The sequence below is a fragment of the Ischnura elegans genome, chromosome 1, assembly GCF_921293095.1.
Source record: "Ischnura elegans chromosome 1, ioIscEleg1.1, whole genome shotgun sequence".
NCBI lineage: Eukaryota > Metazoa > Arthropoda > Insecta > Odonata > Coenagrionidae > Ischnura > Ischnura elegans.
This window is the reverse complement of record NC_060246.1, coordinates 77,573,793-77,600,003: the sequence shown is the minus strand read 5'-3', so window position 1 is coordinate 77,600,003 and position 26,211 is coordinate 77,573,793. Positions and strand designations below refer to the sequence as shown.

The 26,211-nt window shown below is 37.9% G+C and overlaps 1 protein-coding gene across 1 annotated transcript in view; it reads left to right on the top strand.

Annotated features, from left to right (window-relative positions):
* LOC124154843 (pneumococcal serine-rich repeat protein) overlaps positions 1-26,211 on the top strand; it is a 353,437-nt gene that overhangs the window by 57,759 nt on the left and 269,467 nt on the right. The gene's annotated exons all lie outside the window — the stretch shown is intronic.

The window sequence follows — 26,211 nt, the reverse complement described above, 5'->3', positions numbered from 1 at the left end:
GATTCAATACTATAGTAGTTTAATTCTGAAAATGCCGCAGAAAATAAATACTGAAATAATATTCATTATTCCACGGCCGTTCCGTATTATTTCGTACATTTTTAAAATAAGACAATATAAAGTCCGGACACCAGCACGCGTAAAAGTAGATTTCAGTGGCTTTGCTCACGCGGCGTGTATTTTAGTGAATACAGCCTATACACTACATGAAATCGAGTGATTTATTAAAAACTACGATTCAATTGTCATTTTATGAACTCATTTTACTGCGATTAACCACTAAATCAAGTCATTTAAACGTAGAGAGACACAAAATTTGGCAGTTTTGAGGAGCACTCTGAGACATATGACTGTGATTAATTAATTTCAGGGTAAAAAAATAATTCAGATTGGAAGAAAATATAATCTAAGATAGAAATAAAAAAAACTCCTACCTATCGTAGGAAGTCGAAGTCCCTCATGAGAGATTCTTTGTTTGCTATTAACTAGAGCGCAAAACGATCTTATACGGTTAAGATAAATGTTTACCTTCGAATCTTTTACCCGGTTGAATGAAAATGTCGTAGAGTCACCTCTATCATTCTCCAAGCTTTTATACCTAAGCTCTAGTTCCTATTTTTCCCATTTCTCTCACTGCCTCAATATATGTAGTTGTTTCAATCTAACTAGGCACCTAAATTTGGCAATCTACCCGTATTACCCACACCATCACGTAGACAACCGCGGAGAGTGATTATAATTACTGCGAAGCGTCGAGACCAGAGCAGCTTTTGAAGTTCAATTTTCCTCACCAATGGTATCGCGATGTCTTTGGCAGCCCAATTTTCTCAAAATACGTGTGAAATCATGCAACAAAATCATAACGCCGCGTCGCGTCGGCAACTGCATTGAACGACGAATTAATGAAAAAATACGAACGGATAAACCGTAACAAGCCTCGCACCGGCTTATTGTTGGCAACCACATGCGTTAATTTTCGAGCGTTCCAGGGACCTATTTCTCTGTTTGTCTTCCCCAAATATGCGATGCCCATAATCGATGTGCTTCACCTTAAATACCTATTATCAGCCTGCTGGCTTACATCAGTTCCTCAGATAAGAATTCTCTCTGATTGGGCCGCGTTGCTTCCTTCGATTCAACGAAAGCATAAATTTCAAAAATAATTTCCCAAAATTTATGCAAAATGAATGAGGCATTCGCTTTAAACGGAGGTGACTGGAACTAAGAGGTGGAGTCATTTTCTCGGCAGCCATAATATGATTCACGCAATCAATGTCTCCATTTCCAACAAACGCAGGCACTAATAATAAAATAGTTAGTATTTTTTGCATAATAATACGTGGTCTATACGTAAATTTATTTTTGTCTTCGATTAAATGAAACAACTTCTATATTTTATAAATATTAATGTACAAATATTAGAATGTACATTTTATGAAAGTATTTCATGCATAAATGCCTTAAATCTTAGCTAGAAAGCTATGAAAGAGCTCAAGTAAAACGCATCATGCACCAGTAATGAGAATGATAATAAAAAAGTTAGCAGGGTTTAAATAATTTCTTTTTTGTCACTCGTGTCGTTTTAAACGCCATTAAATTTGAAGTGGAGAAGGTGAACATAAAGACTTCGGGAAATGATTCGTTCTTTATTTAAAGGAATGCATTTTCCCTGAATCTACTCGTCCCGAGTGCAATGATGTGGCAAAATTAAAATCCACCAATTCGGCCCTTCCTTTCATCGATTTAATGCACTAAATTTTGCAGCTGTGGTTTGACGTATAGCGCTATCATGCGTAAGGAATTATTTCATGCTCTTAAATCCCTTTCCTGCTACACTTTCGTTTGTAACAACGACGCGATAAATAATTCACATTCACATTCCGCATTCGCATTCACAATTCACATTTAATTCCATCAGGGAATTTGGTGGCTGAATTTCATACATCGAATACTTGTAATATTTTTACGTTCAGTATCACTACATAAGTACACGAAATCACATTATCATTAATAAATTTAGAGTGATTATCATTTTATTTTGGATCCCTGGTTCGATTATTTTGAATTATATTCCTTTTGACGCGTATAATTTCACCGTCTGCTCTTCCCATTGTTTTCGATAACTGTGCATTTGTAATACTTAGAAGAGCTTTGCTCTGTTTTTTATTCATTTATTTTCCCCTTTCTCTGTCCATTTCCTTGTTTTGATTGCGTCTGACCTTTTTCTGGAGATATTAACATCCGTTACTTGATGAATGCTGTTTGCTTCCAGAGAATTTCCTATCCATCTTATTGTTCTTTTTTATGTATTAACTATATTGTTATAAATTTTCCTAGTATTTTTTCTTGTGTAAATTACATTCCAAGCCTATTCTAATTCCTCTTCTGAGAGTATTTTAGTTACCTTCGCCATGATTGCGTATTTTTTCCTTTTTCCGTTACTGTGTTCATTTTCGGCTTCCATTTCACATAATTCTACCACCAGAGCTTATTGTTCTCTCTGTGCCGCATATTACATATCTTATTTTTTATTCACATTTTTAATTGCTTTAGTAGGTTCTCCATTGCTGTTTTTGCTCTTTTCCTTAACTGCATCTTCATTGAGCAACGTGGCCGTGCCTTTAGATTGGTGAATAGATTCTGAGTATAATTTTTGTGCTTGTTGATACTCGTATGGTTTGCAGAGATAAGGTTTATACGCAAAATATCTCTGGCGGAATGATAAATTGTGAATTGTTATTATTTTACGTTTCTTTGTTATATGAATTTTATTCATGATTTTTAATTATCCTCTTGAAACTTTAGATTCCATCAAGCGTCCACTGCAATATAGAATTTAATTCCATAGCAAATTCCGAGCGTTCTAGAACCTCTGCCCTTGAAACATAATAGGTTAATTCCACTGCAAAAAAGTTCAATGCGACCGATTTTGATTTTTTAAATATTCGAAATGAACTAAAGTTCTAACCGTATGCTAGTAAACTTAACTGGACGCGTGCTTTTCGTTCAAGATTCTTGCGAGAGTATAGGGAGAGGTAAGGGGATCTTGTGAGGAAGGAGATGGGAAGAGGAGAGGTCCTCTCCCGAGGGGACGTCGATCCTTTCGGGGGAAACCTGAGGACTTTCCACTCAAGCAGTCCGAAGGAGCCAAGAAGGCGCAATCCTCGGATGCTCTTGGGAAAAGACTTGGCGGACTTTCACTACTTCTCGCCCCTTCTGCTTCTCCTTCCCTCCTCCGTTTCTTCCACTCTCCTCCGTCCTTGCGTCTTCCTTCATTTGGTTCCGTCACTCTGTTTTTCCCTCATGTTTACTTTCCCCGTCAACACCTTTCCTTCCGCTCGACGAATCTGACAATGAGCACCATACCACGTTACGATGGACATACAAGACCGACCGAGCTAGTTTCAGAGTTGGGTGGCGGACTTCAGCGAATGTCTTTCAAGACTGGCATGAGGCACTGGACGGTGTTTTCGAGATAGGATGTTGGATCATGCCCAATTGCGGCCGCATATGTGCCAATTGGAATATGTGCGTACGTAAAGAGTCAGTTTAGGAAGCGAAGGTAGGAAAAGAAAGAGAGAGCTTGAAAGGATATGTAAATAGTTCAATGAATGAAAAACTGAGGATCGGAGAGGGATAGTTAAATGGACGAGAGAAGTGAAAAATCAAGCATGCGTAGCAAGACTAGAGAATTTATAAGGAAATAAAGGATAAATTACTAAGAGAAGAAAAGAGATTAACTCATTATCTGTAGGAAAGAGCCGTGGAATAGCGATAAGAATCCACAAAAGAGATCAGCCGCTATTCGTTAAATCTTTGCAAACTTATTAGCCCCACAAGCAACCCGTAAGCTGTTAACTTCATGACAAGCTACTGCTTCAATAATTCATAGGCCTTCTATCGATTTAGCAAGCTTGCTTGAGAATACAACGAATCCCCCTGTCTGGCCTTCCTTCCTGAATAGTTTTCTTTCTCTTATCCTCTATAAAGCCTATTCGCTTTCATTATGTGTTTAACTCCCATTATTCCGATCTCCTCACCCAAGATGTCAACCTCTTCGTCGTTTTTTTTCACCTTCTCCATTATCCTCCATATCCACATCCCGAACGCCCTAAGTTTTGATCGTCCTCTTTCCCACGTTTTCGCACCATAAAGCGCTACATTCCTGATCAGACTCATCTCTAGCTTTTTATTTACATTCTAATATAAAGGTTATTTCATCATATCTACCCCATTTATTAACGCCTGCTGCGCGATTTTCCTCCTCACATTCTTACCTCTCTATCCATTTTTTTGCTGTCCAAATGTTTTCACTGCTCCACCTGCTCTAGTTTCTGCCCATCTACTTTTCAATTCCTAAATTCCTTGCCCTCGTTGCATTACCAAATTGCATTGCTTTTTCCGTTGTTAACATGCATCCCATATCACTTGTACCGTTCAACAAAATCATCAAACTTGTAAACCATTCGCGGCTGGCTAATAAATGCTCGTTCTTACTGCCTTTATAGCCCACCCCTCCACTTCAATTCCCGCTTTTAATCGTCCCAATGTTCCCAAACCACCTCCTTTCCATGTATGTTAAACATTAAGGGCGATAGTGGATAGTCTTGTCTCACTATTTGACCAATGCTTCCTCACCCCTCCGTGGGGCTGCCTTCGCATGGCGGTCTGAGCCAAGCGAAGGCAATGTTACGGAAGAGTCGCTTATTTCTCCATTCTATGCCTAGGTTACTTTTGATTTCCGTCAATTTTACCGAGTCCATTCAATCAAATGCTTAGTCTAAGCCCAACGAAGTAAGCAAACACGTCCTGATCACATCCTAGATTGCTCTCGTCTAGGGTATTTTACACCGCTATTGCCTCTCTGGCTGACTTTCCCTTCCTGAATCCGACCTAATTTACCCCAATTATACATTTTTAATTGCCCTCATCGGTGAAACACTTATCAGCACTACTTAAGCCGCATGCGATATTAAACTTATGGCCCTAGAGTCTCCATGAGCTAATGCTTTGTTCTGCTCGGATTTCCAGTGCTAATGAGAATAGAATCGGAGAAATGCTGGTAATAGAAAGAATACATGGTCAATACAAATATTATTGCCTTCCTTCAAAAGCAATAAAAGGAAATTGGAAATGAAATCAGAAATATGTTACCTGAAAATTTCGCTTGAAAATACCTTTCAATAATGTGCAAATCCACGAACGGCAAGCGTTGTGTATGTATGACGATCGATTCTACAAAACGTTATCGTAGAACTAGTGCTTGAGCCTACTACAGACATGCATGTACAAATATATCATGAAACCACTTTAAAATTATCATGAAAATTTCCCTAATTAAATTACTGACAGGTTAATTTCCGGTTTTCAACGTATCCGTTAATAAATTATGGGCGATATTACATTTACGAGTTATTCAAAGCCACAAGTTCATCTTGACGCATTTACTCTATTATTTGTTGTGTTAAATGGGTATGTTCAAATATATATAAAAAAACATCAATATTTCTTAATTTTATGCATCTACAATCCGCAAACAGAGAAATTTCAGGCCGATGAAATCTTATTTGTATGAAATAATAGCTTTTGAATGGCATAATAATAGCAAGCAATTTTAAATTACTGTTCGCTCGAACACGATCTTTGTTTTAGACAGCTTGATCGCAAGTTATTGATTAGGAGAATATTAAGGGTTTGAATTACTATGTTTGTTTAATAGACTTGGACGAAAATATCAATGTCGAAATTAGACTCTTCCCCGCGAACAACTCAATTTTGGCGTTGATTGATCCTGCCTCAAAATACAGAAATTACCCGAGTTTGAACCCTGATGAACCTGCTCTTTATTTTCCAAAAGGACCGAAATGACACAAATTAGCTAGAAGACGTCCTTGAAGACCCCAACGCAAGCACAATTCTCTGTTAGGATTGGTCTCTCGAGCCGTATCGTGAGCAAACCTCTTCGCCTTAGGAGGAAAAGGCGGTCCTTGAAACGGAGACCGCACACAGAAGACGAGGAAAAGCCTTAATCGTCGCACCGCGTATTTTCATCCTAGTTCCTCTTCCTCAATGGCCGTTTTGCCCCTCACGCTGGCGTCTTATTTCCCTCTATGCCTCCGAAATGTCTTTCTCTTCAGTCAGATTCCCTCGATGTTTCATTTTTTCGTTATCCGACAATTAAGTACTTATTTTTATTGGTGTCAGAGTAGTAATTACTCTGAACCTATCTGGTTCAATTGCGGCATTCATAAATCATTTATGAAGGGATTGTTGTTTAAAAAATTATAGTCCTTTTTGTGTTAGATTGAATTACAATGTAATATAACAAAACCTTTATCAGTTTTCATTTCAATAATTCGTCACCAGAAATCATAACTTGCTCCACAAACTGGTGAAAATAAAAAAACACTAATTTTTAGCTCTACTTAATGACTACTTTTTTCCAAAAATTCTTGAATATGTATCGATTTTTTTCGCGTAAGATGTATTTATATGTACATATGCATTATGTTTGAAAGGTTTTTTTTTCACAAAATGTAAATACTGGGAATTGCTTGGATCATGTTAGTATCAAATGATAAGAATTTCATAAAATCTTGTGAATAACGAATGAAGTACAAACTAGTCCAAGGATGATAACTAGATAACGTGTTTTTCACCAATGATGTACAGAGCGTCATACTCAACCACTGAAAACTGCCTTGAATTAACTTCATTCACATAGACTCTCCCCTTATTTTCCTTCGCATTATTCATGCATATCGGAATGAAGAATACATGTTGCATTTTGTCATTTTTTGTGATGATTTTGTGATGCATCATGATGGGTTTTTGCCGGTAAAATGATGATTACCTATGATCGATATTTGTCGATAAATTTTATTTGTAAGCTGCCTTCTTTTTTTGCTTCTCATCGTTCTTGCTGTGTGTGAATTTGCAAATCCATTAAGTAAGTAAGGAATAATCAAGTAGGGAATCGAAGGTATCCCAAAAAGAATTTTGCACCTATTGTATGTTCAATCTTTTCCGTTGGGCTACAGCATTGTCGTGGTGAAACGCGGTCCTATGATCCATAGAGCTGCACTGGTGGGATTCATTATCAATTACTCCACCAATGTCAGATAGGTCGAAGGGTAGAAGCCAGACGAAAGGTAGTCCACGTGATGGTGTCATGTAAAAAACAATGTTGGATTGGGAGTGGGAAACGCTCTTCCCTAAAAACATGGAGTACAACCAATTGAGCCTCAGAAACTCATCGAAAGGGATGAAATTACGGAAAGAGTGGATGTCGTTCACAGCAGCGAGGTCGGCAAGGTCCTCGAGGTCCTCAACATGCGAAATGCTTGCAGAGACACATCATCATCATCAGCCGCAGCATTGAAGAAAGAAGAAAAGAAGATAAAGAAGATGGAGAAGAAGAAGGAAGCAATAAATGCAGGGACGTGGAATGTGATGACAATGATGAGGGTGGGGAGGCTAGAAAATATCAAAAGGGAAAAGAAGAAAGGGAGGATAGGTATCTTAGAGTTATGAAAAGTGAGGCGGAAGGATAGTGGGCGCTATTGGAGTGATGGATATAGGGTTATTTATAGTGGTGGGGAGGAAAGCCAGCGAGGGGTAGCTTTAGTATTAAACGGGAAGATGGGTAAACGAGTGGTAGGTATAGACCAGGTAAGCGATATAGAAATTGGTCTGGTGGTAGAAATTGAGGCGCGACCCACCAATCTTGCGGTGGTTCCAGCCTACATGCCCACAATCAATCATAGGGAGGAAGAAGTACATGAGACATATGGACAGATGGAGGAAATAATTGGAGAAACTCCGGTTAAGAAAAATCTAGTAATGATGGGGGACTGGAACGCCTCCGTCGGGGATGGGAGGGATGGAAACGAACTAGGAGAATTTGGATTAGGAATGCGAAATGACCACGGAAAAAAAGGCAGTATAATGACTCTAACCAGATATTGTAAAACTGGTCCGGTAAGTTTCAGAGAACATGTTTATTTAAGCAATAAATTTTCAATCTCTTCTGTCCTGTTTCCTCCTCCTTCTTCTTCTTCTTCACGATTTTCCACACATCCGTCTCTAGTCTCGTCTCTTCCTTCTAGTCTGAGAACTTCCTCTCCTCAACGTTCCCTGCCTTGCCTTTCCCTTTCCCTCTTCTCGTTTTCTCAGCCACTTCAGAATCTCCTTGAGCGCTCCTCCTCTCTCTCATTCTTTTGATCAAGTGAACACATTGGGACCGGAAAGACCCACGCAAACTCCGCACGGAAACTTTCCTCTCCTCCAGAGTGAGTGTCTCCTCTTTCCGTGATTTCATTCCTGACGGAAACCCTTTCGTTCTTCTGAGAGCCAAGAGATACCCACTCCAACAAATCATGCTGCAGATCATCACGGGTCACGAACCATACCAGTTACAAAAGCATGGAAAAAATAGTATCCCTGGTACAACCACAGTTATTGATTCAACCCGAAGGTTAGTGTGGATAGGGGAGGGCAGAGCTCACCCCAAATTCAAGTCACAGGCGTTTGACTGTCACAAAGTTGGAGCGGGGGGAGGGCAGTTCCTTTCACTGAACGAGGACTTCGAGGATTTTGCTTTGGGCTGTCCCAAAAGCTTCACCCGGGATTTGAAGTGTGAGTCTAAACTTTAGTTTGGAGTAAGCTTTGCCCCTATCCACACCAACCTTCGGGTGGAAGCAATGAAGGTGTGTTTGTGAGGGATGACATTTTTGCCATGCTTTTGAAACCGGTGTACCCTGTGTCCCCTGATTATCTGCAGCATGATTTATTGGAGTGGGTAACTCGCACTTTATGGATTTTGTTTTGGGCTATCCGAAAGGCTTTTGGGATTCAAACATAGGACTCTTCGATCAGTTGCTAAGCTCTCTATCCACTGAGCTAAAACGCTCCCCTGTCAAAGCTCTCATCAGGATTTATTTCCTTGGTCACAAAATAGAACAAAAAACTTCTTAGTGAGAAATTATGTGGAATATCATCACGGGTCACTGGCCTGACCAGTCATGAAAGCATCGCAATAGTGTTCTCCCTTAGCTCAAATGTATTTTCTCAAATCATGTATTTTTCAACACAAACATACTTAAGCACCATTAATTTTATGCATATTTTCGTTTTCTAGTGGCGGTATGGTGGGTCAAAATTGTGTGAAGAATGAGAATTTAGTACTCCTATACCAATTACGAATATTTATTCGTTAACAGTTCACCGAGAGCAGCCTCTTTGGGCTTTTGAATTCAAGATTAAGTTATAGTTGACTAAGTTGAACAAACAAGAAAACGTTATCATTTAAATTTTATCAATATCTAACATATTAGGTATTTACGATATCCTTTCGTTCTTTGCACAATTATCCTATTGATATACTCGTTAAGTCTAGGATTTTTCAGGTTTATGGTCGACGAAAAGGTAAGATAAATAAAGCATCATAATTATTTCAACACTATGCGCGGTGGTAAGTTATGCATTATCATCTAAATAAGTATTCGCAGTCATGAAATTATTGAATTTATAGGTTACATAATAATGTACTCTACCATTATTTTTCGCAAGGAAAATATGTCAACGTAGAATGTAATGTAAAACAAGGTTAAAACACATTTTACCCATTTGTGTAAGTGTGACGACAAAAGTTAGGACCATTTACCGTCGAGAATCGCAATATAACGTTTGTCAACGATTTCTTGACGCCATATCGCACTCCTTAGAACTCCTTCCTCCACTGACGCGAGCCTTCCAGCTTCCAGTGGCTCTCCCTCGGCGCACTCGTTGACCTTTCCCATTCCGTCTTTCCGCTTCGAGACTCCACGTCGTCCTCATCTGTCAGCAGCCCACCAAATCACCTCGCACTACATACACACACATATACAGTCTGTAAAATTGGAACTTCACTCCCGCTTCTTAGCGCCACCCCACGCAGACAAGGCGAAGCACGTAAACACTCCGACCTCAACCTGTACGGAGCCGTCATTCGCCGCCTCCGTTGGAGTAGAAGAGAGCAAGTTCACGAGGTCTTCCATGGGTCTTATGAGGCATCTCCCACGCGGAGTAAAATTAAACTTAAAAGTTATCTTTATCTAGAGGTAAAGGTAAAAGCAACATAGCTCCTTCATTTTTGCATTAAAACGCGATACAACAGCTTCAAATATAGAGCTACAGTATGAGAAGAAAATAACTAACGCGGATCCTTACTAGGACATTACGTAATATTATCAGTATGTTCCATACCTTTATATTTCTGTATTGATTATTGATGATTTTTATGAGTTTTTATTCGGGAAAATTATTTGACATTCAAGAAACGCATTGGAAGTATTGGATGTATGTTTCTGATGTTCACATGGACTAATATACGCATCACACACTTCGGTATTGATCTAAATATGCAAATGTGCTCATATTTTCATTTTATACTGTTTTCATTATGAGATTACGACCAATATATGCCGCCTCGTACCTCCCTTCGTTTGGTCCGAAACTGTTTGAGAATATACTGAGCAACTAAAATACGAATGAAAATTCGAAAAATACTTTTCTTATATATCAACATTGAAATGGGCAATGTTTCGTAATGAGTGTTCATACCGATCTCTTTCTTAAAATATACTCAAAATTTAAAGTGTTCCAGAGACGATGTTAAGCAGCGAAGAGGTATATTATAACAGAGTCCTATCTCAATGCGTCGAGTAATCGCATATGCGTCCACCATGGCTAGGCAGTGTATCGTTGTATGAGGATGTGGGCAGATATGATGTTTGTTTTAGAGTTATTGAACATATGCAGAGCGTCAGGCATTCAAGAAGAGTTGTTACCTTATCCAAATCCTGTAAGAACCAAGCTAAATACATTTGAATCGTGACAACTATATAAACGTCGGATAAAAGTGAAAACCCTTAAACTCATGCATGAAGTTATTGGAAATGTTTGATGCTGACAAACTGAATCCATAAAATTCAACCGGGAAATTGAAAGTAAACAAACTCCACTCTTCTCGACGCCTATGCTTCAACACTATAATTAGCAGTGCGCCATTAGCAAACAAACGGTGGGCTGCGACGACCCTACTTTGTAGTGATTATGAGGCAATCTAGAGGACTCTGTATTATGACGACCCCGCAGTCGACGCGGCAGTCGAGACCCCAAAGTATGTGCGGAAGGCGAGGAGGATGCAGCGCTTAAACGACGACGTGGCCGGGGAAGACATCAAACGGGTTCCTTTGCCGGCAAATGAGTGAGTGAGTGGCGGGCGAAGTCTAGTCGGTTGGTCCTCGAGGGGCAAACCCAGTCCGGGGACGTGGAGCGTGTTTCCTTGCGGATGTGCTTGAGGCGAGATACGGCAGAGAGCTCGTTGCAACTCAATTACGGAAGGAACGGTAGCGGAGTCTCCAAAGGTGACTTGCATGCGGCAGAAGATTCACGCAGGGCTTATCCTCTCCCGTGTTTGGCTAAACTTGGGTGAGGTGTTAGGACTAGACTTAATCAGATGACGTGGCGGCCCAAAAGGTCAAGCCCCTAGGTGGGGTGAAACTTTTGGCCCCCCAGTTTATTTCCGCCTATCAAAGACCAGAAGGAAGTTAGGAAGATAAAATGAACTTCATGGAAGCGCAGGGATGTACGTGTCTCTTAGTGATGAATGGGCTGATCGAACTGTAAATATGTGTAGAAAATGGTTGAATACAAATGGTATTTGCGATGATGAAAGTATACATAGTATTTCATTTCACCTGGTTGCGTATTTTCTCTCGGGTGTATCATCTTCAAGCATAAATTCACATATGTCTTTGCCTAACACCTTCGAGCAAACAAAAGGCATAAACTACTTAAACGTTTTAAACTTGCCGTTCACCACTTCCCAATTGACACTCGATAAAATCATAAAAGGATGCGGGAGTACAGTTTCTATCAACTCTGGTTGAATTCAGAAGTACGATAATAAAAGATAATATAATGCTTAAGCCGATGCGAATGCGTCATTTTCCAAAATTGATGAAGATGAACACCATTGTAGAGAATACAACGGGCATTGAGAAGTACTTAAACAAGTTACGCTGTATGTAGCGCATTCGACAAAGAAAATTTATATCTAAGCATACCTGGCCAAGCTTATGCGCTAGAAATTTATGGCATGAAATGCATTATAAGCAATAAACACGGATTGAAGAGAAATGGAGGAATGGACTACACGCAGTGATGTATTCAAAGAATTTGAGTCCAAAATAAGGATAAAAATTGGGAAAGAGAGAAGGAATCAAGCGCTATGAGCATTCTAACCTCCATGTTTTCGCCTTAAAGCTAAATGAAATATCATCTCCATAAAAGATGCAAAAATTTCTAGAAATTCTATGCATAAAGCTGTAATAACTACTGATTGATAACTAAGCGAAGAATGAACTTGAAGAGAGGACGAGAAGGAAATGATTGAAGCAGCCGTTAAATAGCATACTATTTGCTTTCCACAAAATACTATAACTAATTGACTCTCATATAGGGATAATGTAAAGGGAAATTTTGTGTGGTAACTGTTGGTAAAGTAAAGTTGGTAAAGGGTAACTGTTGGTAAAGTTTTGCAATAAAAAAGGAGGCATAAATTGAAGATACATTAGACTTGTGCCTTAACTTGGAATTCCTATTGCACAACATTAGTTTAGTAATGATCCAAAACTATTCAATCCAAAAAAATTGTATAAACTGTATTTCGATGGCAGCAGTTGAACTAGAAAATAAGTTATGGTGAAAAATGTATGATGATGAGTTGTACAAGTCCACCAAACATTCACGAACTAATTACCGAAAATATTTTATAGTTGAGTGATTTGCACGTTATACGTTCGTTTTATCTCTGAAAATGAAATTCTAAGCATGGAAATTTTAGCTGAACAATGCATTGCATCTCATAAATTCTGCAGAAAATGCATAATTTCACCGCAAAGGATACGGCGATTTTCTGAATTTTTTTTTCTTAACAAGGGGTGCACATCATCCACGAGAGAGCATTTTTTTGAGTGGGCAAATCTCATTCAAAACTCCCACTAATAGCTAATTACCGCCCCAGTACTTATAAAAAGGATTTTTACCGAGATCCTCTCTCAATTAGTGCCCTTAAAATGCTCGCTCTGAGCGATATTGAGCGAATCCTCGAAATAGGTTCTTCTCATCACTAATCCTCTTCCTGAAAAATACCTCTTTTGGCCATTTTGCATAAATTTACTCGAAATTTTTTAATAAGCCGCCGCAAGCTGCAATAATATTGGAGTCAAATTACAAAGTTTATTGAAAGATTTTTTAAAATGTAGGTACTAAGGTACATTGGGATTAGTTTCACTCCAAATGAAATATGCTACGTAAAAAATATTGGTGATAAAATGTGAAGAGTTGAAATAATTAAGTGATAATGAGAAAATTCTTTTGAGATTAAGGTTTTGCCGAAAAGCCACATTTGTTTCCTTTAGGCACTAGCGTTGAGATACATCCACCATATCATAAGAAAAACTATCAGCAAAACCAAATAAAAATGAGCAGGTAATCATTAAGACCCGTTTTTTCTCATCCCGTATTGTTTACACGATAGCCTGGCTTTTCATCTGAAGGATGAACAATAGAATTATGAAATTCACGGATGCGTTAATGTTTAAGATGCCAGGGGATGCTTAACGAAAATTCCGGATGAAATGGGTCATAATATTTTTAAAAATCCATGAGCCATTGTACAGTGTCGTGACCGGAACAACATACATCACACGGGCATCCACGACATTTACTCAGTCCGGCGTTCGCGGCAACAGTAGCTACGGGGGGAGTGAAGGGGCAAGAAAAACAAGGGAACGAGGCGGTCGGCCGGGCAAGGAATTCGTAATGATGACGGGACAGGGCGGCCGCGAAGCGGAAGAGGGCCTGCTGAAAATGTATGCACGCGTGGGGAGGTGTCAAGTGGACTGGTTCACGGGGCGTCAAAACAACACTGACAAGAGAGCTGCGTGGCGCGCCGAGGAAAACAATTAGGCTGTGTAAGGGAACTGGTGCGCGCGAGAGAAGTTGAGCTAGGCCCTTTCCCAACAAAATAAGTCAAATTAATGCCGAAAAACGCCCGAGAACGCGGAAAAGAGGAGTGATTATAATACTAACGGGGTTCTAGAAGGCAGATATTATTTAAAACTGCATTTTGTGAATCGATTTGAATTGAATTAGAACTGAGGGAGAAAGAATGTTTTTTTACAACGATTTTTTTGCGATAGGAATTCGATCCATTTTATACCAAAATCATTAACTGAGGAAAGATCTTTTTTACTCTCAGACAAGCAAAGTGCAGATTCGAATAAAAAATTTTCACCTTAGTTAATTACACTAAAATGCATGTCTTTCGAAACTTTCCACGCCTCAGGCTTTGAGTCTCAGTTGTAACATAAATATATGCCATGCAAATCAGGGTTCAAGCTGATAGTGATGTGATTGTTATAATAAACGAGTCGATTGGGCGCTTGAATTCATCAAGCGGGTAATTAGGGGGGGTGGAAACATAGTTGTGTCACATATTTTCGAGTCATGTGCCCATAAGTGGTTTAATATTCAAAAATTTCCCCGCCGTTTTTTGAAAGGGTAAGGAACTAAATTTTTCACTGTTAGAAATATTTGTTATTTTCAATGTGATTTTATTTGACGGATAATTGATTCTTTGATCCATTAAGTTAACCATTGACACATAATCGGAATAAGGTTTTAAAAATTTCAAGAGATTGTTGATTATGTGGTTATTTTTCAACTGTTAAAGTTCATAAGCATTGTGATAAGCCACTCTTGAAAATACAACTCAGATTCTTTCGATAAATATATAAAGATATTCCACTTGCAAAACGAATGTCCATAATGCAGTTTGTAAAATACTGAATTGTAACGATTCCTCTAATTTCTTTGGTCTTAAAAAATAGTTATTCCAATTTGCAAAAAAGATTTGGCATATTTGCTATCAATATCGTATCGAATTATCAAGTATACTGACACGTGCATTGAAAATACGCAATCCGATTGATTTACCTTCCAATCTTTGATCATCAACACTAAAATTCCTGGTCGACTATGTACGTGCATGCAAAATCTTATGTTATAACGATTCGATATATTTTAAGAAAAAGCATATTCGATATGCATCAATCGTGAGACTACATGCAAAACATATTACCTTTGGGAATTGTGAGGAATACCAAGATGTACCAAGCACCAAATTTAATTGGTCCAACGGATACACTATTCAACTTGTGCCAATGTTATGTATTTGTTATAATAATCGAATCCATTCTTCGATTATACTGGCATTTGTATTGTTGAATCCGCAATGCTATTGATTTAACTTACAGTCTATGGCTATCTTCCACATAATTATATTGGTCAACTATGTCCTTGGATGTAAAATCCTATATGTTATAGCAATACGATATATTTTAAGAAAAAGTAGATTCGATTAATACCGAACGTGCGACTATACACAAAATATGTTTCATTTGGGCATTGTGAGGAATACCAAGATGTACCCATTTGCCAAATTTCATTGGACCAACGTATAAACTAATCAAGTTTTGCAAATTTGCGTATTTGATAGAATAATCGAATCGATCTTGCGATTACACTGCCATCTGTACTGTAAAATCCGCAATGCAATTGGTTTAATTTTCAGTCTCTGTGTCTACTATACAATACCTGGCCAACTATGCCCTTGGATGTAAAATCCTATATGTTATAGCGGTTCGATATATTTGAAGAAAAAGCATATTCGATATATATCGCACGTTAGACAACATACAAAGCATATTTCCTTTGGGCAGTGTGAGGATTACCAAGATGTGCACATTCGCCAAATTTCATTGGTCCAACGGGTATACTTTTCAAGTTATACCAATTTGTGTATATGCTATAATAGTCGAATCGATTTTTCGATCATACTGACATCTGTACGGGAAAGTCCGCAATCCCATTGGTTTAATTTTCAGTCTATGGGTATCTGCTATTTAATACCTGGTCAACTATGCCTGTGGATGTAAAATCCTACATGTATTAGCAATTCGATATACTTTAAGAAAAAGTAGATTCGATATATATCGAATGTGAGACTACGTACGAAACAAATTTTCGATGGGCATCGTGAGGAATACCAATATGTACCCAATCACCAAATTTCATTGATCCAACGGTAAATCTATGGAAGTTATGCCCATTTACGTATTTGCTATAATAATCGAATCGATTTTTCGATCATACTGACATCTGTACTGTAAAATCCGCAATGCTATTGGTTTAAAATCCAGTCAATGGGTATCTACTATTTAATCCCTAGTAAACTATGTCCTTGGATGTAAAATCCTACATGTTAAAGCAATTCGATACATTTTAAGAAAAAGTAGATTCGATATATATCGAATGTGAGACTACGTACAAAACAAATTTTCATGGGGCATCGTGAGGAATACCAATATGTACCCAATCACCAAATTTCATTGATCTAACGGTAAATCTATGGAAGTTATGCCCATTTACGTATTTGCTATAATAATCGAATCGATTTTTCGATCATACTGACATCTGTACTGTAAAATCCGCAATGCTATTGGTTTTAAATCCAGTTTATGGGTATCTACTATTTAATCCCTAGTAAACTATGTCCTTGAATGTTAAATCCTACATGTTATAGCAATTCGATATATTTTAAGAAAAAGTAGATTCGATATATATCGAACGTGAGACTGAATACAAAACATACTACCATAGAGTATCGTGAGGAATACCAAGATGTACCTGTTTACCAAGTTTCATTGGTCCAACGTACACACTTATCAACTTATGCCAATTTGCGTATTTGCTATACTAATCGAATCGTACTTTAGACACTGCTGACATCTGTACTGTAAAATCCGCAATCCTATTGATATCCCTTCTATGGTCACTCCCTTATCCCTGCCTTCTCTAATATCCCCGCTTTCAAAATTTAGCCTATGTTCTTATATTGGTGACGTAATTGGACGGGATGCGTGTATTTCTTACGGGGGCCTAATACAAAAAGATATAAATTCAAATCGATGTTACTTCAGTAGGAAACATAATTCATCTAAATAATTTATGTGTGCGCATAATTCATTTTTTTCCTTACATATTGTTAAAAATTTTATTTCCGTAACTATGTAAATAAGCCCAAAAAATGGCTCAATCGAATACAACCTTGTATCGATCATAACTTCGAGTCTAATCAATCGATTCTTCTGATTTAACTTTTGTCGGATGAATGACATTTTCAGTCGTATTTTGTATGACATTCATGTTCAATACTTGATTAATAAAAAAGTTATTAGCGATTAAAGCGTATCCAAGGAGATTCGTATCGATATAACTCGCACATGAATCGATCGAGCGGAATGGTCATCATTGCAAAAGTTGACCATTTTAATAATATTATTACTCTGAAAATTTCATTCCTCTAGCTTAAACGGTTGCTAAGATATTCAAGATTGCCTGCTCCACAAAAAAATGGCGACAATGATTTTTCGCTTGCAGGACATTTTTCGGAATTTAATTATGAATTAACCAAGAGGGTTACGGCGAAAGTAAGCTCAAACGTGAGGGTTCGGAGAACCCTCTAACGGTTTTTCTTAAAGATTCCAAATTTTCATATGGCACATGTCTCAACGCCGAAATCCAAGATTGAAAATTCGACCACCTCTACAATGGAAAGTCGAAATCGTTTATTCCTCGGAATTGTTTCGACATATGAAAATTTCGAGATAGCCAAAAAATCAACCAAAAAATCTAGTATCTTGCGTTTCAAGGAATTTGTCCTGTGATGATTGCAAGTTGGTCAAAAAAAATCCTAACGTAGTGCCATAAGAAAAGCATGGGGCACTTTCAAAAAATCATAAAAAATACTAAATATCAATTTATCGCAATGACAACCACACCAAAAAATCAACCAAAAAATCTAGTTTATGTCAAGGGAATCTCATGTTCCTCACATATTTAGAAATACATAATAAAAGTGAAAAAGTTTTAGTCCCATAAGCCTCCCATGTTAATTCAAGTCGATATATCTCGAAAACTAATCGACTTTTTTAAGATTTCAGATTTTTCCTCCCGATGAATTTTTTTTTACTTTTACGTACAATATTCCATATTCCCACACATATCACAGTTTGGGCTGCTAATTTGTATCAATCACACAATCAGTGAATTAGTTTGCAGCTATTATAGGGACGTTAATTAATAGACGTTAATAGACGATATCTCTGGATAGGAGGAAATGAAATGGACTATAATAACTCCTCAGCTACGAAATGACTACATAGTCTACAGTGCTACATTCAGAAGCAGACGATCAGAAGTTAGGATGACAGAGCTCTCTTTTGCTAAATGAAAGCAAACTTAACGGGCATTATTTTATTAGGTTATGTTTCAAGGGCGATAAGGTAATTGGGGGACAGAGGTTTAGCGCATTTAGTGTTACTCTTATTTCCAATGCGCTAAGTTATAACAACCCTGTCGCGATGGTAAAGCTTGCGCCTTCCTATTGAATCCTATATCTTTACTGGCGGAGGAAATTTTTTACTACTTTGGCAGCTATGCCAGATAGTTCCAAGAATGGGAGCCATATTATATACATAGGAAAATTCTTAAACTGAGTAAATACTTAGACTAAGTAAATTTCGTACATGTGCGCGTTGTACGGGTCACGACGTTGTACATTGGCTCATAATGGATGAATTTTTTGTTAGATTTTTTTCTAATAGCTGAAACCCACAATAATAATCCCCTGGCCATACTTATATATAGGAAAAGGTAGTTCAAGATGGTGTCACGTACGAAACTTTGTTGGTAAGGCCGTGGGAAACCCTTCCAAATATCTCTTTCCTTAGATGAAATCATGGAGTGCAATCAAATGGAGAAGGAGAAGTGGGTGGAGAGGAGGAGTCAAGAAAAAAGTTTTGGGCACGATTAGGGATGATCATAGTGCTTGTGAAGAGTCTGATATGGAGTGTAGCGCTTTGCGGAGCGGAAACGTGAACGTGTTGAAAGATGAGAAGGAGCGATCTAAATGTGGGTGCAAATGATACAGAAGAGGATAAAGTGGAGTTAACGAAAGAGAAACAACGAAGTGCTTGACATGGTGGGCGAGGAGAGGAAGCTTCTAGAGCAAATACTTTGAAGACGAAGGGTTCAGATGGAGCGGGTTCTTGGTGATGGGTAGGGAATTCTCAAAACTGTGTTAGAGAGGAGAATGTTAGAGAAGAGAGGAAGAGGGAGGAACATAATGAAAATAATGGGTGGAAAGAGAGGAAAGTATGCCTAAATAGTACTGGGGATGTCCAATTAGGAAGGAAAACGTAGAAAATTTCTCCAAATAAACTACCGCAAGCGTTTGACTGCTTGAAATCAATATTTCAGACAACCGGGATATGGAGATGGGGAGATATGTCCACTATACAGATGATACAGATAGAGGTATGCCCATTATAATTTATTCCAGCTCTGAAAGGTTGTGCATGAAAAGTAACATCTTTGATACCTCGGCGGTCAAGAGACAGGACATAAATTAGTGTTTTTCTGTGCTACCGTGAGTTGTTTTAGATCAGAAGTGTATATTTCACGAAGCCCTCTATAATGGAATCATATCAAACGTATCCAATGATAAATATTTTAAATAAACCGTTCGTAAGGATGGAGAGTCTGAGAGAGAGAGGAAGGGGCCGTAAGGTAGGTAAATTAGAGAGAGGCTGAGAGGAGTAGAGGGATGTTGGGGGTAGGAGGAGGACTCGAGGGGCCTCGAGGTGTTTAGCGAGTGGCATTAAAAATTAATTGGAAGGGCAGGACGAGAGGAAAGGAAGGGGAATAGGGACGAGAAAGGGGAAGAAACTAAGGGGATGAATGTAGGGGGAAGGGGAGAAAGGGGAGGTGGAGGAGAATGAAATTGTGCCGTGGGACCGGAGATCGTAATGGCGAATATCCACCCTGGGAAGATGGGAGAGACGACCACAGGTGAAAATGATAAACGCGAATGGGGTAATGAAGTGTGCAGGAATGCCTTCATTTCGTTTGATTAAGGGCCGTTTATGTCACATTCTGCATTCTAGATCCGAGACGGTCTGGCTGGCTTCTCATCTGCGGGATGGACAAGTGAATAATGTAATACGCGAAGGTGGCGCTGGACTGAATGAGGGGGGCTGCTTTACGCTAATTCCAAACGAAATGGCTCATAATATATAAAAGAGCACGCGGGAAAAAAACGCGGTAGGCAGAAAAATTTAAAATTCATTAAAAATCCAGGTCAGGGTCATCAAAACAGGACCTCGAAATTTTCAGAAATAAGATAGAGTAAATAGAAGTAAATAGTCGGTAGGTTAGCGAAGGCCAAGAGGGCATTCTATGTAAAGAAGTATGTACTCACAGCTGAGAATAGAAGCGTTGCTGTTAGGTAACAATTCATCAGGTGCTACATATTGTGCATATTTCTTTATGGGAGTGAGGCAGGGACGTTGACAGGAGGAGAGGACTCAAGAGTGTAAGCGTTCGAAATTTGGTGTGAGCGAAGAATTATGAAGATGAAATGATTGATCGTGTAAGTAATAGAGAGGGGCTAGGGAGAGCGGGATACATAGGAGTGTTTTCAAACCCCTAAAAAGAAAACTGGACAACTTAAATCGGCCTCTACACGTGGCATGATGACCTGATGAAGACAATCTTTGAAGGGATAGTGAATGGGAAGAAGGACAACTGGAGTGAAGAGTTACATGGTACCAATCTTAATATTGTAGACCAAGGATAATGATAAAACACAAGTAAAATTTTGTCATCCTAAGTCGCATTTTATTCGGAATAAATTATGCTTTGTATATAACATAAAATTTTGCATCTTTGGCCTGGAAAATTATTCCAAGGTAGTAAGTGTGAGAATGAGCATATACAATTCTGAATGTTGAGGGTAATACGCTTAGTTGTTAGCATAGTATCAAATATTGACTTTTATTCGGTCAGTTAATTAATTTCACTTGTATCATCTAAAAACTATACTTTAATGTGCGATAGCTCTAAAATATTGACTTTCTATACCGTTATTTTTAGGAAATTATATTAAAAAATATGTATTTTTATGCCATGTATAACTCGGAAGTACTTGTGCAAACTGGAAAATAGTATTAATTAATACTACTGAATTCTTTAAACCACGCCTTCCTTTTTTATGATTTTCTTAAACAAATTGAGGAAAATCGCTTGAAAATTATTCGTACATGGGAGAAAAAATGTATTCTTACTGATAAGATGGGAGATTTAGATATTAATAGATTAAAATACCGGAATAGGAATGTTAATAAATTCTGAGTTGAGGATGAAATGGATCGCAGACTGAGAGGAGAAATGAGGGAAATGGTGATACTTAAATTAAGCAATAAAATGAGTGAATTAAAGTGGGAGTGAAGAACTTATGCGAGATATTGAGAGAGAAAGAAGGAATTTAATAAAATCGAGACCAAATGCCAGGATCGAAATGTGGAATGCAATCAATTCGACACTCAAAACTCCCTCCCTCATAATTGCTCGAGGATTCGATGATATAGCTGGGTAGCTAAAAGGTACGTCGACGGGGGAGGCTGAAGAATTCGGACGTAAGAACCTGAGACCTGACTTCATATAGAAAACTCGTACGGGCTGTATTTCAGAACCTGATTCAAACTCCTCCTCTCTATACCTCGGTGGTTCAGATTTCAAACTCAAGTCAACTTTCAGTCGAGCTCGTATTTTAAAAATTAACTTCAACTCAACTAACTTGAAAACTGTGATTAAAACAGTAATGAATTTGCCAAGACTGTTTTCATTCTTGTCTCGTGTTCATAAAAAAGCATTTCTGAAGTATTTTATTACGCGTGGGAGTATTTCTACAAGATATGTCTCGTTCTAATAACTTTAGGCGATGGGGGCGTGCACCCTGGAACTTGGCGATTCAATTTGAGTTGGGAACCATCTGCGGTATCGAAACACCAACGTGGCAAACGAGCCGAGTGTGAGTCGCGACTTGAGACGTGAGTAGTGATTTAGTGGGCCCTTAAACTGAAACTGGCTATTTTTTTCTTGCATACTTTGATTACAAATATGGCATCGTCTGGTATTTTGAGAATGTAAAATAAGTTGTAAGCAAATAAAGCAAGGTGTAAGCTTGTGAGTGTATAATAAAATTCAGTTGTCCTTATAGTCTTGAATACATGAGTTCCTTTCACCAAACGAATTGAATAAAGCTTATCACTTTTATATAGGATATTATAAATAATCAAGGCGATGCTTAAAGACATCAGGGTATAAATAATTACTGTAGGATGCTTCTATACCCAAACCAAACCAAATTTTAGCTTCCATTAGAAAATTTCAGCTGTAGACTGATTTCAAGTGATGCATGGGTGAAACGATGTGGATGACTAACGCATCCAAATTTACTTATCAGTTAACTTAAAGTTAAAATTCTTTAATGTATGTTTTAAGATAACTTTTAAGGCCATCCATTCAAGAAACTCCGGTTTCAGAATTTTGATCGAACGATGAAGAATATTTTACAAAAAAAACTTCATGCTTTTTTGTAAGCGGAAAAATATAAATTCCGATGTCTGAATGGACTCGGTAGCGCTGGAGAACCTTTCAAGGAACGAAAGCATCTCGTTTAATATGCCAATTTTGAATTCAATTTCAGCAGGCCTTATGTATCTCCAAAGACGCGAAAATATATTTGTTGGGACTTAGCTCTCTTATTTACATTTGACATTTTTCCTTTCTATCAAAAATTCTTGGAACTCGCGTTCCTTAATTCCGAGAAATTTTCCGTACGCCATTAACGCTTCATAGGATGTGATTTGTTTACGCAGGAGTGCCCAGCAGCTTCAATAGAGGTCCCCTTCGTCATTTTAACTGATCAAAGCCAAGGTATGATAAGCGTAAGAGGAAGAGAAAATTAAAGAGAGTACCTACACTGAGTGAAATAGGAATGATGTAGGCATGAAAGAGTAACTAACTGTCGGAACAATGGTAGAATATAAATATTGGTGGTAGACATGAATATCGGTTGACTTTTCAAGGTGGTGGTAGAGTAAAATCACAGCCAATTGGCGGCATGAGTACTTCTCGGGACAATAAAGCCGTAGAAAATCACCCCTAGTCTATTGGTGGGAAACTCAAGGGACACCGGTAGGTATGAGTGTTCTACGGAGGTTGGTGATCGTGGGAGTAGCAAAAAAGAATCTGCTAAATAGGAAACCTTAGTTCATGTAGAATATAATAGGCCTTCCTCAGAAGAAAAGAAAATATTACAAGAGTAGAAATACAAGAACCTAAAAGAGGATACTGAAGCTCTTCCTAAGATGCGAAGAAACCAAACTAATCAATGAAAAGATAAGGCACAGGAAGAGATGGAATAACGATGTGTAGAAATTGACGATGCTATGGGGGAAATCAGTGCCGAGAACCATCTTACAAGTGACTGGGGAGCCTGTAGGAGGGAACTAACAAATGAATAACGCAAGAGAACCCGCCTGAGGACAACTAAAAGCATAGGAATTGTCGGAGAGTATAATCAAGGAACTTCGTTGAATAATCGAAAGCTCTGATCTGATGAAAAATCGTGCCTACCTGAAGCTTAAAATATTCCCGCATTGTCTATATCACAGTTGTGGAGTAAGGAAGGTAAAAAATTGTTATTTTTACGTCCCAAACTTTCGGCATAAAGTATTGAGACTCTATTTTTCCATTTTACTGAAGTCCCTTTCTAATCCAATTGAGGAGTACTATAAAGCTGTTAACTCTAATACAGCAACAAGTGTAGAGAATGAGAGCTCTCGCGATCATCTCTCAAGGTAATGGGCCTAAGCCAAACTTTGTCAGAATTAAAAAAATGCTATTTCAATATTATTATTGAATTTTTAGTGCCACATTCTCATCTAGAGATTCATGTGGTACGAAAATAATTCCATAAGGACTTGTATAGATAGCTTACAATCCTTAGCACTCAGAATTCTCTCTTCCTCCAATCCAACCCCGTAATTTTGTTTGTTTTACGTAAAATGCTCGTCAAAAGAAGGGAAAAGGAAGTAAAGCTATAGTCACTTATTTATCAATAGTCACAGGGTGAGGTTAAAGAGAGTTATATTCATATTGCATATGGATAGGAGTATTGTAAATTATTTTTTTACTATTGCTTTCACACCATTTAATCCGCATTTTCTATTTGTCATTTATAAAATTAAAATTGAATTAATTCATATTTAAATATTTAAAAATCCCAATTTTCCATCCGAATGTGTAATAATTTTAGAAATTTTCTCTCTTAACCTATTAAATTAAAGTCTTTGACAACTTTTTATGTTAATGCATCGAAATAATTTATTTAACACGTATTTCGTCTCGTAATTGCGTTTAAATTACCGATCATATTCAAAATTAGGGAAAAGCGTTATATTTTATTGTTTATGAATTTTAATTTATTACCCAATCATTCAAAATGTAACCTAAATTAGACCCTTCGCAGTGTAACATTCAAACGTAATCCATTGAAATTTCAGTGGTATAAAATGTTCATGAAAAATTTTCTGTCATACCTTATTCTCCGGCTGTCGCAGTTTTTGCTAAATAAGGAATTAGAAACACAAAAATTTGTATGTTTAAAATCAAAATGGTAACCTAAGAAGTGCGACTGGAAGGTAGACGCGACGGATTATTGCGTGTACTTCGAATGACCGACATCACTTTTATATACGTTTCCATTATTTTTATGTTTCATTTTCCGATGTTCATTTGTTGTTAGTTGTATTTGCTTTTTGTTTTTCTAGTATTTTGTGTTGAGTTGGCGCCTTGATTACCAGGGGAAAAACTAGGGACTGTTGTTGAAGAAACCATACTGAAACGCAATAGATAAGGAAATATAAAAAATGGTCAAGTATTATATACATAGAATTATATAGAATTTTTTCTTTTATTCAAAGACTTTGATACATTAGAGAAACTCACTGGTGAGTCGCGAAAACCGCCCTGGACGAAACTCGCTTTATACTAAAAGTGGGTACATGCATATTGCATATGTATAGGAGTATTGAAAATTAATATTATATAATTGCTGTCTCGCCATTGGATCCGATTTTCTATTTTTCATTCCTAAAATTAAAATTGAATTAATTCAGATTTAAATATTTAAAAATTCCATTTTTATTCTGAGAGAGATCGTGAGGAGCCTCACGAAACGGCTGACCATCTGTAACTCACCTGTTGTCCAAGAAATTTTAGGATTTCTAGATAGAATTTAGAGGAGTAGGCCTTATTGTGAATTGAAGAGGAAAGCACATGATGGGATGGTGGACTACCAGAATACTTCTTAACCCTTAATAACCCAATGTTTCTTCTAAGCAACATCAAAAATGCATAAATTTTCAGCCCCATTTGGTGAATATCAAAACTACACATTAATTTGTGGTGTAAATTTTAATGACGAAATATTTAGCTATCATGATATACATGATTTGATGGAAAATTTTCAAGTTTTCAAAATGAAAAATCTTGAAATTTGATTTCTCCCTGAAGTAGCTCTGGGTTAGGGAGGGTTAAATACTCCAGGTAAACCTACATTAATAGGTAGAATTCTTCTTAAAATAATACTTTGCGCCGTCTGTGTAGTGCTCTCAGGTGACCTCGTCTAACACAAACCTCAATCCACCAAGGTTGCGACAGGCCAAAAATTAGCAGCGCCGAGTCCCGTCCCGGTAGTTCCTACTGCAATGTAAGGGCATAATTCACGTAAATAGACCAGTTAATCCTCAAGATTGTAGAAGGAACTGCTGGGCCTGAAAATAACGGCGTCTAGCATAGTCCATAGCTGCAGTTAACTCAAACGGTAGCTGCCCCGTGTTCTTCTACTTCCCGCGCACCTATCCTGATTGACTGGTGGCCTCCTGATGCGGCGCCACCTCTAGGCAGTGGCTATGAGATGAACCATTGGTGGGTCACAACGCGCAGAATTAAGTACAGCCGTGAGCTATCGGTGGGTCACAACATAGTCTGAACCAAAAGAGGAATTAACGTATTAATTACGTTTTTATTGACAGTCGTCGTTGAACGCCGTTTATATGATCATTGTTTAACTCATAAAACACTCTCCTCAAAAAAATTAAGGAAAATAAAAATTTCAAGTGCCTTTATACT